The sequence below is a fragment of the Sciurus vulgaris genome, assembly GCF_902686455.1.
Source record: "Sciurus vulgaris genome assembly, chromosome: 4".
Taxonomy (NCBI): domain Eukaryota; kingdom Metazoa; phylum Chordata; class Mammalia; order Rodentia; family Sciuridae; genus Sciurus; species Sciurus vulgaris.
In genome coordinates this window covers 94,046,100-94,059,797 of record NC_136464.1, presented here as the reverse complement: position 1 = coordinate 94,059,797, position 13,698 = coordinate 94,046,100, and the positions used below count along the sequence as shown (strand labels likewise).

General features: G+C 42.1%; 1 pseudogene across 1 annotated transcript; it reads left to right on the top strand.

The window, feature by feature from the left end:
• Nucleotides 1-6,230: 6,230 nt before the first annotated feature.
• LOC306660085 (serine/threonine-protein phosphatase 4 regulatory subunit 3A-like) lies at nt 6,231-10,009 on the top strand (annotated as a pseudogene). The gene has a single exon. The product of its transcript is annotated as a serine/threonine-protein phosphatase 4 regulatory subunit 3A-like (transcript).
• Nucleotides 10,010-13,698: the final 3,689 nt, after the last annotated feature.

Sequence of the window (13,698 nt, the reverse complement as noted above, 5' to 3'; positions counted from 1 at the left end):
CTCTACCACTGAGCTACAACCCCACCACTAGAGCTAATATTTTTGATTAGTATATTTTGGGGTTTTTTGGTATTGATTTTTTAAGAAAAAATATTTTTACTAGTTGATGAAACTTTATTTGTATGCAGTGCTGAGATTTGAACCCAGTGCTTCACACATTCTAGTGCTCTAGCCCCTGGTATTGATTTTCACATATCTATTTCTCTTGACTCTCTTTCTTTTGCAAACAGCCAAATTCTATTATTCTCTCTTTTACTTTTCCTTTTAAAAAAAAATTCTAATTTCTCCCCTCCTCAATCATAATTGAGGGCTGGGGATGTGGCTCAGTTGGTAGAGTGCCTGCCTCACAAGTATAAGGCCCTGGGTTCAATCCCCAGCACTGAAAAAAAAAAAAATCATAATTGACACATCCTACATCTCTTCTGTATTCTCCCTGTTCACCTTTTAAATAGCAAACCCTTTTTTCAAACTTACTGTTTTTACTGTTGGTAATTGCTTATCATACCACTTCTGTTTATTGTGCCAATTAACATTGTAAATGTCATAATAGGAACTATTATTTAATGCTCTATGTTGTTTTCATTAGTTGTTATTTGTCTCCCCCTAAACTGTGAGGTACTAGAAACCTTCAGGGACACTATAAGTTCATAGAGTAGAAAATCTGCTGCCTCAGATTCATACTGATAAGTGGGTAGACACAGAAATAATATGAAAAAGCAAGGAAATAAACCATCCCATACAAACCAAAATACTTCAGTAACAATGCATTGACACCACAGTGGAAGAAATGTCAGAAAAGGAATTTAGAAAGTTTACAGTTATACTGAACTGTGACGTAAAATATAATGTAAGGAGTGAAATCAGAAAATACAGGAAGTGAAAAATCACTTCAATACAGAGAGATTCTGAAAAAGAACCAAACCAAATGAAAGTCCTTGAAATGAAGGAATCAATAGGCCAAATTAAAAATTCATTGGAACAAATAAAATTTTAAAAAATTCAATGGAAAGCATCACTAATAGACTAGACCACTTGGAGGATAGAGTTTCAGTCAATGAAGACAAAATATATAATCTTGAAAATACAGTTGAACATGGAGAAAAGATGTTAAGAGATCATGAACAGAACTTTCAAGAAATATGGAGGGACACCTGGGAGTGCCGTAAAGGAGGCCGCTCGGCACAGTGCTGGGACTCGGAGCAACCACTGGGGCTCCGGCGGCTGCCCAAGGGAGGAGTGGCGAGGAGAGCTGTGTGGACTCAGAACACCGGGGCCTGCCCTGAGGAGGAGGAGGAGGAACGTGGCCGCTTGGATTCAGAGTGACTGCACCAGAGCTACAGGCGGTTGCCAGAGGAGAAGCTGCGTGGCGAGCTGTTTGGACTCAGAACGACTGCTTCTGAACACCGGGGCCTGCCCTGAGGACGAGGAGGAGGAAGAGGAGCACGGCCGCTTGGATTCAGAGTGACTACACCAGAGCTACAGGCGGTTGCCAGAGGAGGGACTGCGTGGCGAGCTGTTTGGACTCAGACCACTTCTGAACGCCGGGGCCTGCCCGGAGCAGTAGGAGGAGGAGGAGGAAGAGGAGCGTGGCGGGTCGTTTGGACTCGCAGTGACTGCATTAGCGCTCCAGGCGGCTGCTCAGAGGAGAAGGCGAGTGGTGAGTTGTTTGGACTTAAAGTGACAGCTCCTGAACACAGGGGGGCTGCCTGGAGGAGAAGCGTGGTGGGTCGCTTGGTCTTGAGTGGCCGCACCAGAGCTCCGGGCGGTTGCCCAGAGGACCCGTGCAGCGGGTCACGTGGATTCAGAGCCACTCAGAGCGACCGCTCCTGAACACCCGGGGGGTTATCTGGAGAAGGAGGAGGAACGGGGAGGGTCACTTCGACTCGGAGTGATTGATTGCCCAGGGCTACCGGTGGTTGGTGGGAGGAGGAGGCACGAAGTGAGTTTCTTGGACTCCTAGTGACCGCACCGGAATACTGGGCGGCTGTCTGGAGGAAGAGGCGTGTGGCGGGTCTCTGGGAATCAGAGCGATTGTTCGGGGCCCAAGGTGGCTGCTCAGAGGAGGGGCCGCATAGCCAGGCGATTAGGTGCAGAGGAGGGTCCCAGGATCTAGGAGGCTTCTTGGTGGAAGAGCCGCACAGAGACAGGCTTAGGGCGGAGCAAAGGTTCCAGGCCTGCGGGCAGATTCTCTGAGGAGAGGCAGCCTAAGGAGATTCATCTGCGAAGGGTGAGGCTCCCAGGCCCAGGAGTTAGGGCCGGGCCCCTGGGAACTTTGCAGAGGAAGGCAGCCCAGCCCAGGCGGTAGCTGTAAATTGAGGGAAACCTCTAGGAGGGAACTGACCAGCGAGACCTCCTCACTGGGTGAGTCTTCCCTACTGGGTGAGGTTTCCCCACAAGGACGGTAAAACCAGAGACTCAGGCCCAAACAGGCCTTGCCTCAGCCCGCAGCCTAGATCCCCTTTGGATGACTATTGGTCAACAAGTGGAGGCACCTCTGCCCACTAGCAGGGAATATACCCCACCTGAAAGCCACCACTCCTAGAGAGGCAGCTTCCTTGTGGAGAACCGCATTATCAACTTCCTCCAAGACTTCAGCCTACTGAAGGCTAGGGGGGGATATATATAGAAATTTTCAGGGACATTGTAAGTCAATAGAGGAAATCTGCAATATCTCAGCGGTCCACTGATACCTGAACAATATGAGAAAACAAGGAAAGAAAATGCTGCAAACAAATCTAGATGTTACATCAATAAAACCCAATGACAGCATGGCAGAAGAAATGACAGAAAAGGAGTTCAGAATGTACATAATTAAAATGATCAGAGAAGCAAACGATGAGATGAAAGAGCAAATGCAAGCATTGAATGATCGCACCAATCGACAGTTAAAAGAGCAAATACAGGAAGCAAAAGATCATTTCAATAAAGAGTTAGAGATATTAAAAAAAAACAAACAGAAATCCTTGACATGAAGGAAACAATAAACCAAATTAAGAACTCCATAGAAAGCATATCCAATAGGATAGAACACCTGGAAGACAGAACCTCAGATATTGAAGACAAAATATTTAACCTTGAAAACAAAGTTGAACAAACACAGAACATGGTAAGAAATCATGAACAGAATCTACAAGAACTATGGGATATCATGAAAAGGCCAAATTTAAGAATTATTGGGATTGAGGAAGGCCTAGAGAAACAAGCCAAAGGAATGAACAATTTATTCAATGAAATAATATATCAGAAAATTTCCCAAGTCTGAAGAATGAAATGGAAAATCAAGTTCAAGAGGCTTATAGGACTCCAAATACACAAAATTACAACAGACCCACACCAAGGCACATTATAATGAAAATACTTAACATACAAAATAAAGACAGAATTTTAAAGGCCGGGAGAGAAAAGAACCAAATTACATTCAGGGGGAAACCAATAAGAATATCAGCAGATTTTTCAATCCAGACCCTAAAAGCTAGAAGGGCTTGGAACAACATTTTTCAAGCCCTGAAAGAAAATGGATGCCAACCAAGAATCTTATACCCAGCAAAACTTACCTTCAAATTTGACGATGAAATAAAATCCTTCCATGATAAACAAAAGCTAAAAGAATTTACAAAAAGAAAGCCAGCATTACAGAACATTCTCAGCAAAATATTCCATGAGGAATAGATGAAAAACAAAGAAGCAAATCAGCAAAGGGAGGAATTATCCTAAAGGAATTGTCAAATAAAGGAGGAAACAAGTTGTGTCAAACAAATAAATAAATAAAATTTAAAAAATGAACCAAATGACCGGGAAACCAGAGAAAAATAATAGGTTATGTTTAGAGGTAAACCATTCTGGATTACAAATGATTTCTCATCCCTGACTTTAAAAGCTAGGAGGTTTTGGAATAGTATATACCAAACTCTGAAAGAAAATGGATGCCAACCAAGAATACTATATACTTCAGATTTGAAGACAAAATAAAAACCTTCCATGATAAACAAAAATCAAGAATTCACAACCAGAAAGCCTGCACTAAAGCATGATATATTTCATGAAGAAGAAATGAAAAATAAAACTGAAAACCAGTAGAGGGAGGAACTACATTAGAAGAATAGTCAAAGGAGAAACTAATACAAATTAAAATCTAGAAATAAGTCAAAATGATAGGAAATAAAAATTATCTCTCAATAATAACACTGAAGGTAAATGGCCTAAACCCATCAATCAAAAAACATAGACTGGCAGGTTGAATTAAAAAACAAGACCCAGCAATATGCTGTCTCCAAGAGTCACACCTCATAGGCAAAGACATACAAACTGAAGGCGAAGGGATAGAAAAAAGCATATCATTCATATGAATCTTATAAAAAAGTAAAGATTTCCATCCTCAAATCATATAAACTGGACTTCAAACTGAAGTTAATCAGAAGAGACAAAGAAGGTCACTTCATACTACTTAAGGGAATTATACAACAACAAGAAATAGCATTCATAAATATTTATGCTCTGGAGCATCTACATACATGAAACAAACCCTTCTCAGTATCAGGAATCAAATAGACCACAACACAATAATACTGGGTGACTTTAACATGCCTTTCTCATCACTGGATAGATCTTCTAAAAACAAACAAACAACCTAAATAGAGAAAATTAACTATTGGTTAACATTGGGTTACTTCAGGTCACTTCTTTTTGTGTAAGAGTTTAAAGCAGAAGGAGCTTCATTAATCATGTGGATGGAAACTATCCTCTATGGGAAGTTTGGCTATTGTCTCTGGCTTATCCTGGTCTCTTATCTCCTGGTGACTTGGAATTTTGTTTGATTTTTAGTTCCATTTTTGAGTATTAATCCATGAGCTTAGTCCAAAACAATAGCCTCCTACAACTTCTATTTAACATGCAACTATTTAACATGCAACTATTTAACATGCAACTTCTATTTAACATGCAACATATTTGCATGTTTTGTATTTCATACAGAATATGAAACTTGGAAGAAGAGCAGATGGTTGGGGTTTGAATACCCTCTTGATATGAAGTCAGGGAAATGGAGATTTTAGGTGAGAAGAATGGGCCCAGGAGACAAATTAGTTTGTCAACGGTTTCTTTTGGAATTTGAATGAGTCGTTTTGACAATGCCTACGGAGGTGCGGTTTCAGCCCCCTCTTCTTTCCTGCGATATTGGAGTGCGGTGGGGGTGAAGCAATGGCGTTTGTGGGAACAGTATTCAGGCAGAAGAGGGACTATCAGTGTAGCCTCTTCCAGCATCTGCCGATGTCCGAGGCCCTTTAACTTAAATAATCAGCGTACCATGGTACCACATTCGGGGGCGACTTTCCCCGGACTTCGCCACGCCCAGCTAAAGGACTGCGTTTGCTTTTCAGGAAAAAAATGAACTACTTTTGTTGTCATAATTTTCCAGTTTTGTTGACAAGTGTTGAGTTTCAGACTTGTCTCTGCAGTTGTGGGGGATGAAGGCCCCAACCCTGAGAATTACTTACCCTGATTATTACGGTACCAATTGGGGCCTTCGAGGTCTTTTTGCAACAAGGAGGGCTAAGGAAACATCAGTTCTAATAACGGATAGAGGAACGCAGGCAGCAGCTGCACTGCACTGAGCTTTTAGAACTGGCCCTCGCGGCTCAGTCCCAGGTCCAGAAAACGAAAGCCGTCACAAGTTTGTAGGCTCGCCACGCCAGTGCGCGCTGCACGGCATCTCCCCAGGCCTGCGCGAACCTCGCTGCACAAGTCTGACCTATCCCGGAAGCTCATCGCGTCCATCCTAAAGGAGACCGCTGGCGGCTCGGGACCCCGCGCTCCGGGCAGGTCCCGAGTGCCGAATCCCGCCCACGGCGGCCGGAGAACATTGTCCGAGGCGCGCACACCGCGCACACCGCGCACACCGCGCACGGAAGCCCCAGGCCCAAGGTACCCGCGCCCGCCGGGCAGGGGCAGAGGCGGCGTGCGGCCTCCAAGCCCGTATGCCGGCCAACGCGCCGAGGCCCGAGGCGGATTCCACGCCCCTTCCGAACCCCGGAGCGGAGCTGATGACGAACACAGGGCGCGATGGACGCACACGCCGCCCTGCGCACACACGACGGTGCGTGCAGGGAAACGCGAGGGAGTCCCGGGCCGTCACCGGCGCGATCAGCGTCCCGCCTCCTCCGCTCCCGGCGCTCCCGCCACCTCGGCAACTCCGCGCCCGCCTTCCGCCTCGTGCGATGCCTCCGCCGCAGCGAGGCTGCTGGCCTCGCTCCTGTCTCTTTAAATGGTGGGGCCAACTGGCGGCCCCTGCAGCTGCTGCCTGGGTGGCCCCGCGAGCCGCTTTTGCGGGGCGAGCCAAGATGGCGGCGGCTTTGGCTCAGTGAGGAAGACGGAAGAGGCGGTGGCAGTGAAGAAGGGAAAGCGACTTTCAGCAGCCAGGGAGGGGCGCTGCGGCGGCCGGGTGCGTTCGGAGTCTCTCGGGCGGTGTTAGCAGTTGCAGCAAGAGCAGGCGCCCGTCGGCTTCGGACATTTGAAGCAGGGGGAGCGGAGTGGGGCTACTGGGCGCGGAGGCAAGACCAGGTACAAGGAAGGAAAAAATGGAGGCGGTGGCGGCCTGAGGAGGCGGTGGCGGCGCGGGAAGCGGCTTGGCTGAGATCATGGCGGAGGCGGGAGCCGGGCAGTGACCGGAGCCCCGCGTTCCTACCGCGGCGGGGCGGGAGGCTCCGCAGCCCCGCGTGCCCCTCTCGGGGCTGCCGTGCGGCCGGGCCTGGACAATAGCGCCGCAGAGCCGGAGGCGAGAGACGTCGGCGGCCCAGAGCTCTGGCCCGGGAACTGGCCATGCGGGCGGTGGCGCGGCCCCGCGGCGGTCACCGGCAGCAGTGAGGCCCGGGAGTCCTCCGCTTGCGGGCGCCCGCCTCTCCCGGACCCCGTTCCTGGGCGACTGTGGCCGGGCTCCCGCCCCGGCCTCCGGTCAGCACGATGACCGACACCCGGCGGCGGGTGAAGTTTACACGCTCAACGAGGACCGGCAGTGGGACGTCCGGCTACGTGGAGCGGCTGAAGGGCATGTCACTGCTTGTCAGGGCCGAGAGCGACGATTCTCTGCTTTTAGAGTCCAAAATAAATCCTAATACTGCCTACCAGAAACAACAGGATACTCTGATTGTGTGGTCTGAAGCAGAAAATTATGACTTGGCCCTTAGCTTTCAAGAAAAGTTGGATGTGATGAAATTTGGGAGAAAATATGTCAGGTTCAAGGAAAGGACCCTTCAGTGGACATCACTCAGGACCTAGTAGATGAATCTGAAGAGGAGCGATTTGATGATATGTCATCGCCAGGTTTAGAATTGCCATCTTGTGAATTAAGTCGCCTCGAGGAAATTGCAGAACTTGTGGCATCGTCTTTACCTTCCCCCCTCTGCCGTGAGAAACTTGCACTAGCACTGGAAAATGAGGGTTATATTAAGAAGCTCTTAGAGCTTTTTCATGTATGTGAGGATTTGGAAAATATTGAAGGACTGCACCACTTGTATGAAATTATCAAAAGTATCTTCCTCTTGAATCGAACTGCTCTTTTTCAGGTTATGTTCTCTGAGGAATGTATAATGGACGTCATTGGATGTTTAGAATATGACCCTGCTCTATCACAACCACGTAAACACAGGGAATTTCTAACCAAAACAGCCAAATTTAAAGAAGTGATTCCCATATCAGATCCTGAGCTGAAACAAAAAATTCATCAGACATACAGAGTTCAGTATATACAAGATATGGTTCTCCCTCCCCTTTGGTCTTTGAAGAAAATATGTTGTCAACACTTCACTCCTTTATCTTTTTCAATAAGGTAGAAATTGTTGGTATGTTACAGGAAGATGAAAAATTTCTGACAGATTTGTTTGCACAACTAACAGATGAAGCAACAGATGAGAAAAAAAGACAGGAATTGGTTAACTTTTTAAAAGAATTTTGTACGTTTTCCCAAACGCTACAACCTCAAAACAGAGATGCTTTTTTTCAAGACTTTGTCAAACATGGGCATATTACCAGCTTTAGAAGTCATCCTCGGCATGGATGATACACAGGTGCGAAGTGCTGCTACTGATATATTCTCATACTTGGTTGAACATAGTCCATCCATGGTACGAGAGTTTGTCATGCAGGAGGCACAACAGAATGATGATGATATTTTGCACATCAACCTCATTATAGAACATATGATTTGTGACACAGATCCGGAACTCGGAGGAGCAGTCCAACTTATGGGCCTGCTTCGAACTTTAGTTGACCCAGAGAACATGCTAGCCACTGCCAATAAAACAGGAAAGATTGAATTTTTGGGTTTCTTCTACAAGCACTGTATGCATGTTCTCACTGCTCCCTTACTAGCAAATACAACAGAAGACAAGCCTAGTAAAGATGATTCTCAAACTGCACAGTTGTTGGCACTTGTATTGGAATTGTTAACGTTTTGTGTGGAGCACCATACCTACCACATAAAGAACTACATCATCAACAAAGACATCCTCCGCAGAGTGTTAGTGCTTATGGCCTCCAAACACGCTTTCCTGGCATTATGTGCCCTTCGTTTTAAGAGAAAGATTATTGGATTAAAAGATGAGTTTTATAACCGCTACCATAATGAAAAGTTTTTTGTTTGAACCTGTAGTCAAAGCATTTCTCAACAATGGATCCCGCTACAATCTGATGAATTCTGCCATAATAGAAATGTTTGAATTTATTAGAGTGGAAGATATAAAATCATTAACTGCTCATGTAATTGAAAATTATTGGAAAGCACTGGAAGATGTAGATTATGTACAGACATTTAAAGGATTAAAACTGAGATTTGAACAACAAAGAGAAAGGCAAGACAACCCTAAACTTGACAGTATGCGCTCCATTTTGAGAAATCATAGATAACGACGAGATGCCCGAACACTAGAAGATGAGGAAGAGATGTGGTTCAACACAGATGAAGACGACATAGAAGATGGAGAAGCTGTGGTGTGTCTCCGTCTGACAAAGCTAAAAATGACGATGACATTATGGATCCAATTAGTAAATTCATGGAAAGGAAGAAATTAAAAGAAAGTGAGGAAAAGGAGGTGCTTCTGAAAACAAATCTTTCTGGACGGCAGAGCCCAAGTTTCAAGCTTTCCTTGTCCAGTGGAACAAAGACTAACCTCACCAGCCAGTCATCTGCAACAAATCTGCCTGGTTCTCCAGGATCACCTGGATCCCCAGGATCTCCAGGCTCTCCTGGATCCGTCCCTAAGAATACATCTCAGACGGCAGCTATTACTACAAAGGGAGGCCTCGTGGGTCTGGTAGATTATCCAGATGATGATGAAGATGATGAGGAGGATGAAGACAAGGAAGATACCCTACCACTGTCAAAGAAAGCAAAATTTGAGTCATAATAATGGCAACTGCCTGTGATCAGTACCTGTTGACAAACTGGGTCTCCACCCCTCCCCCCTACAAAGCCCACAACAAAGCGCAGTGGTCTCTTGTGAATGACACACGATCAGCCTTGCACACTTGACTTCTGCTTATCAAGTGCCAATTCAATGGAGCCGGAGGAGGGATAACCACACTTTTAGGGGAAAGACTTAAGCCTTTGTGCTCTCCAGCTTGGACCACACATTGCCCTTTTCTCAGGGAAGGAAATGGAAACAAAAAGCCAACAGGGCGGGGGTTTTGTAAGTGGAACTCTGGATTGACTGGTCAGTTGCTACAATCAGAACATGCTTTCTTGGACCATGTTTGAAACTCAGAAGAATGGGCCTTTCTGCCATCGTTCTTCACTAGTAAGAATGCCAGCAGTTTCTTTGTATAAAGAGACCTGCCTTTAAAATCGTACATTCTGAACATTTTAGTCAAGCTACAACAGGTTTGGAAAACCTCTGTGGGGGAGGGGCAAGTATAAAGTTTCCTCTTTTTTATCTGTTCCCTTTGCCCTTCAAACTGCAGATTTTTTCCCCCTTCCAGTGGGGATTTGTCCCTACTTGATTAAAGATTGAGTGGAATTCTAGATGTGGTCATTTGTGTCATAATTTTTTGTTTCATTTATTTTTGACTTTTTTTTCTTCCCCTGAGTGTATGCTTAGTTGTTGAATATATATATTTGGGACCATTAAACCTTTTTTTGATGTAATATAACCTGACGTTGTGCTGGTACCTGTTTTACCATGTGTAATTTTTCTACATCAGTTCTTAATTTGTTTAGAGTTTTATGAAAGATGGTATAGTTTTTATTGACAAAAGCAAAGTAATCTTACAACTATGTGCATACAAAAGCAATACTATTTTGTGACTAAATATTTTATATTAAAATTTACATCAGTAACTGTCTTGAGATTTCAGGGAAATAGAGTGGAATTTAAAACTTCAACAGTTTTGTTAAACCTAGAGACATGAAATTAGTATTCCAAAGAGATTCTGAAATTTCATATCTTGGGGAAATGACGGTACATTAAATCAAAATTGAGGATGGATGATTTAAAAATAACATTTGACTTTTGAATAATAAAAAGAAAAGTAAAGAGTAAGAGAAATTGAAAAAAAAAAACCTAAATAAAGAAGCCATAGAACTAAAATATACAATGGATAATTTAGAATTAACAGACATATAGAATATTTTATCATCAGTGACTAAGTGCACTTTCTTCTCAGCAGCACTTGGATCAAGTGCTTTTGATCTATTATGGTCTATTTAAAATAGACCATATCTTAGGCCACAAAGCAACTTTTAAAAATACAAAAAAAAAGAGAGATAATACCTTACATTCTATCAGATTATAATGAAATGAAATTAGAAATCAATGATAAAATAAAAATAGAAGCTAAATAATATACTGAATGATGAATGGATAGCAAAACAAATCAGGGGTGAAAAAATACTTATAAATGAGAATAGTGATACAACATACCAAAATCTCTGGGATATTATGAAGGCGGTTGTAAGAGGAACATTCATTGAATTGAGCTCATTCATTAAAAGAATAAAAAGACACTAATCTAACATTACATATCAAGGCCATAGAAACAGAAGAACCCACCAATACAAAATCAGTAGAAGACAGGAAATAATTAAAATCAGGGCCAAAATAAATGAAATTAAAATGTAAAAAATTTCAAAATACTAATGACAAAAAGTTAGTTATTTGAAAAAATGAAATTGATAAACCCTTAGTCAAGCTAAGCAAAAGAAAGAGGGAAAAGCTTAAATTATTAAAATTAATGATGAAAAAGGAAATATCACCACAGACACTATTGAAATACAGAAGACAATCAGAAACTTTTGAAAATTTATACTCAAATAAATTAGGAAACCTTGAACACATTGACAAATTTCTAAAACATAGAACCAAAACTCTGCCCAAATTGAACCAGAGGACAGAGAAAATCCAAACAGATCAATTTCACATAATGAAATTGAAGATGCCAAAAGACTACCAACAAAGAAAAGCCCAGGGCCAAATGGATTCTCAGCTGAGTTCTACCAGATTGTTAAAGAAGAACACACACTAATACATCTCAAATTATTCTATAAAATAGAAAAGCAGGGAACCCTTCCAAACTCATTCTGTGAAGCTAGTATCATCATGAAACTAAAAGGAGGCAAAGACACATTAAGGAAAGAAAACTTCAGACCAATGTCCCTGAAGAATATAGATGCAAAAATTCTTAATAAAATACTGACAAATTGAATACATACAAGAACACATTAAAAAGGTAGTGCACCATGATCAAGTGGGTTTCATCCCAGGGATACAAGTTTGGTTCAACATATGAAAATCAAAAGTCAACTGTAGTTTACACACTTTCAATGAACAATCCAAACATTAAATTATGAAACCATTCTTTTTACATTAGCGCCAAAAAGAATAAAATAGGAATAAATTTAACAAAATAAGTGCAAAATATATACTCTGAAAATTGCAAGTTATTGTCAAAAAAGATGAAAGATCTAAATAAATTTTTAAAAATCCCATGTGATTGGATCAGGAAAACTCTTAAGATGGAAATTCTTAAACAAATTCAACACAATCCCTATCAAAATCCCATTTGATGCTGAGTGTACACAGCATCAAATTGCCTGTAATCCCAGCAATTTGGGAGGCTGAGGCAGGAGGCTTGCACATTCAAAGTCAGCCTCAGCCACATACTGAGGCCCTAAGCAACTTAGCAAGACCCTGTCTCAGAATAAAAAGTAATAAAGGCTTGGGGTGTAACTCAGTGGTTAAACACTGCTGGGTTCAATTCCCAGTACCAAAAAAAATCCCATTGGAATTCTTTAGAGAAATAAATTAATTCTAAAGTATATATGGAATTGCAAGGGACACAGAAGAGCCAAAAGGATCTGAAAAAATAAAAAGAGTAAAAAGTCTAGGAGGACTCAAACTTCCTAATTTTAAAACATAACCACAAAGCAATGGTGGTCAATAGTGTGGTGCTGGAAGTAGGACAGATGTATATTCCAAGGAATATACAGAAATAAACACAACTGGACAAAGGTGCCAAGACCACTTAATGGGAAAGGAATAGTTTTTAAAACTATTATAGTTTTCAATGATCCAGAATGCTGGAACTATTCTTTAACATAATGAAGTTGACTGCTTACCTCGTACCATATAATTAACTGAAAATGAATCAGAAAATCTAAAGAGCTAAAACTCTAGGACTCTTAGAAGAAAACATAATGTGAATCTTCGTGGCCTTGGATTTGGTAATGGAGTCTTAGCAATGGCATCAAGGTTTTGAGCAAAAAAGAAAATAGATAAATTGGACTCCATCAACACTAAAAATTTTTGTATTTCAAATGACACTATCGAGAATGTGAACTGGGTGCGGTGGTGCTCAGGAGGCTCAAGCAGGATTGTTTGAAGCCAGCCTCAGCAATTTAGTGAAGCTGTAAGCAACCTAGTGAGACCCTGTCTCAAAATAAAAAATAAGAAGTGCTAGGGATGTGATTCAGGGGTTAAGCCAGTGAGTTCAATCTCTGGTACAAAAAAAAAGTGAAAATATGTGAAGAAAAAAAAAACCCTCCCCCCAAATAGAAAGTGAAAAGACACCCCATAAAATAGGATAATATATATAAATTTTACAAGGGACTAGTTTCTAGAATATTTTTGAAATCTTTCAATAATGAAAAAAACCAAATAATGCAATTTTTAAATGAGCAAAGGCTCTAATAGACATTTTCCATGGAAGATATACAAGCAGCCAATAAATACATGAAATTATTCTCTATTATTCATGAGGAAAATGCAAATCAAAACCACAGTGTGGTAATACTTCACATGCATTTGGATACAGATAATAAAAAACAAATGTTGGCAAGGATGTGCAGAAACTGAAGCCCTCATATATTGCTGGTGGAATTATAAAAAGGTGTGGCCATTTTGGGAAATAGTTTGATAGTTCCTCAAAATATTAAATATAATTACCATATAACTCAGTAGTTCCACTCCTAGTTATATACCTAGAAGAACTGAAAATGTATGCCCACACAAAAATTTGTACATAAATGTTCATAGCACCACTAATAGACAAAAGCAAAAGTTAGATGTGGAATCGATAAATGTCCACCATTGAGAAATTGGATGAATATCTTGCCAGTATAGTCCTGGACGGAATGTTACTCTTTCACTCGGAGGAGTAAGGTCCTGAAAGGATGTCTCTGTCATATTTTAAAATAAAAATAGCAGACTGAAAATA